Source organism: Glossina fuscipes, unplaced genomic scaffold (assembly GCF_014805625.2).
Source record: "Glossina fuscipes isolate IAEA_lab_2018 unplaced genomic scaffold, Yale_Gfus_2 2, whole genome shotgun sequence".
NCBI classification, from domain to species: domain Eukaryota; kingdom Metazoa; phylum Arthropoda; class Insecta; order Diptera; family Glossinidae; genus Glossina; species Glossina fuscipes.
The window spans coordinates 26298684-26301434 of record NW_023998416.1 but is presented as its reverse complement, the minus strand read 5'-3'; the positions used below and the strand labels follow the sequence as shown (position 1 = coordinate 26301434).

General features: G+C 33.4%; 1 protein-coding gene across 4 annotated transcripts in view; it reads right to left on the bottom strand.

Moving 5' to 3' along the window:
* The window catches only part of LOC119634219, a 39764-nt gene that overhangs the window by 1786 nt on the left and 35227 nt on the right, over positions 1-2751 (bottom strand). The window lies entirely within an intron of this gene.

Sequence of the window (2751 nt, the reverse complement as noted above, 5' to 3'; positions counted from 1 at the left end):
AATTATTTAACATGAGCTCTGTTAAGTGGTTAACAGAGGTATGTTAACAGAAATGGTAGGTGTCTTTACCAGTTAAATTCGAATTTATCTTCACACCCTTCTTTGGTATTTACTTAATGCACAACAGGCCATTTTCTTACAAACGTGTTTATATTAGATTAATATAAATCAATGCAAACCCAACCACCATTGTTATACCCTGTTTATTAATATATAATTTATATATATACATATATATATATATATATATATATCGATTTTAAAGCATATGTGATACTTTCACATGCACCCAAATATGTGGTTTCATGAATGATTTCTCTTATGTCCTCAACTTATTTGAAGTATGATTTCATTCGAAAATATTTGAGGTAAATTTGATGTAAAAATTATTAATTTTATTATACGCAATAGAAATGATTTTCTGGGAATATTTAATTGGTTACGTTTTTTCTGAAGGTTACGAAGTAATGCATTCCATTCCTGTTGCCACATAGTCTAGCGTTCTTCGTTATGTAAATGTGTATTGTGTATATTAATTCGATCAATAATTCCCGGGACTACGTTATAAATGTTTCTGACGAAAAGCATGAATTATTCCTAAAAAGCATGAGACCTTAAATGGCGCTTGTCAAAGTCATCTCTTTGATTTGTGTCCTAGTTTTGCTGACTTTAATGACGCTGCCCTTGTTATTTTCAAAATGGAAAAAATCCAAGTCTGTGCTTTGGTTAAGTACTACTTTTGCACTCTGCTTTCCATTTCTATAGAAAACGTCAAGTTATCAATGGCTTGTTGGTTCGAAACGGGGTCGAATGGGCACTGATAATGTTAAGCGCTATTGACGCCCGACAAAACATCAGGCAATACATACAACCTTTTGACTCGAAAAGAGAAGTTGCAACAGATAGCCGTCATCCTAAAGATATCAAAAGGCAGTCTCTTCATAATTTTGCATGAAATTTGGTATACCACGTTCCCTGGTATGCAACAAAAGTGTCAAAGTGTCAGTGATTATAACCGCCTGCATTCACATCATTTTCCACAACGTCAAGAGGAGGCTCCAAAGGAAAAGTTTGCATTAAATTGCAAGGTCATTGTAGAAACTGAAGCGTATTTCGGGATTCGCTTTATACGGCGGTTATTGTGTAGGAAAGGAATTGTGAAGGAAAAGAATAAAATTTTAAGCAGGTGGAAATAACTTCTTTACGATCAATTCGATTTCAATGAAGCCAATTAAAAATGTTCTTTAAAGGTGCGATAACGAAAGCATGGAAGAAACTTAATATGCTATTTATTTATCATGTGAAAAAAATGTTTTGAGACAAATTCCATTATTTTGTTTATGACAAGCGCAGCATTGTATAGCAGAGCTGCATGAAATATTCTCTTATTGTTTTATAAAGTAGAGAATAAGTAGAATAGCATCTTTTATGACGGCAATTACGACAGCTACTGACAGTGTATGAAGTTCGAATGGACATATGCGTTACCGAGAACGACTTGACAAATTTTTCATTATATTAATTGATTCAGAATACCAATTTCTGAATCGATTTCAGCATGTGTGTTTCTCTAATGTTCATACATAGGTGTAAGTGTTCAACGTACAGGGCAACATTTTCAAAATTTTGAAGATTCATAAATCCGAAAGACTAAATGCAAAAATAAATTCTATTGAAAACATCTTTTAAACAGCTCATGTGGAGCATTTTTAAAATTGCCGCAAATAGATGGGACGAGGGTGCTTTTTGAATCCAGTTTCAAATAATCATTCATATAAAACTATTCATATAAGCTACGTACATGATATGGAAAAAGGTGTTTAGTTCTTAATGTTTTGTGATCATATTGATTAAGAATATTACTTTGGTCCGTAAATATACGGCGTGAAATGTGGACAATATTTGTCTATTTATTCGACAACGGGATGAAGATAAATTCGAATTTAACTAGCAAAGACTTTTACCACCGCCGTTCAAAGAGCTCTGTAAACGCCATGATAGAGCTCTTTTAAGTATGTTTGAACGAGCTAAAGAAATTCTTATCTTATATCTTTTCAAAAATATTTTAACAAATTTTTGACATTTGTTTTGTTAGCACAAAACAGTCAATTTCGAGAATTTCGCGTAGCGAAACCGAAAAAACCTTATGTACATCATGTGTATCTATATGAAGAAATCTTTTGAATGAGCTAAACAAATTGGAAACTTTCTTTCGAGAACTATTTTTAATGAATATTTTAAAGGTTGGATACTTAAAACAACATGTGGCATAATATGGACGACAGTTTCTAGTTTTTGGGCAGCGCTGACATATTAAATTTCGAAAAATTATCAAATACAGTTATGGAAAGAAAATTTTGAATTTCTTTAGCTCGGTCGAAAGGCAATTTCATATAGATTCACGAGGTGTCCGCAAAAATATCTTACGCTTCCTATTCTCGGCAAGGTAAGCCTTCAGCTCCAAAGGTATTGTGATTCTGCCTACATAGCCGTAAATGCCGGTGCTAGTCAAATTCGAATTCATCTTCGCACCTTGTTTTTCGATCACATTCATTGTGAAGGCTCTCTTATAACCGTTATACCGCAGTCGTGTCCTTTGACGGATTGCCGCTACTTTCAATATCAGTCTTCGTGCCACTAAATTCCGAACTGTGAAATCGCAACGTTTGTGTTCCGGTGTTCAGAGATACTTAAAACAACATTTATTATATATTACATTTCAACCAAACCATTTGTTTGAATATATATGGA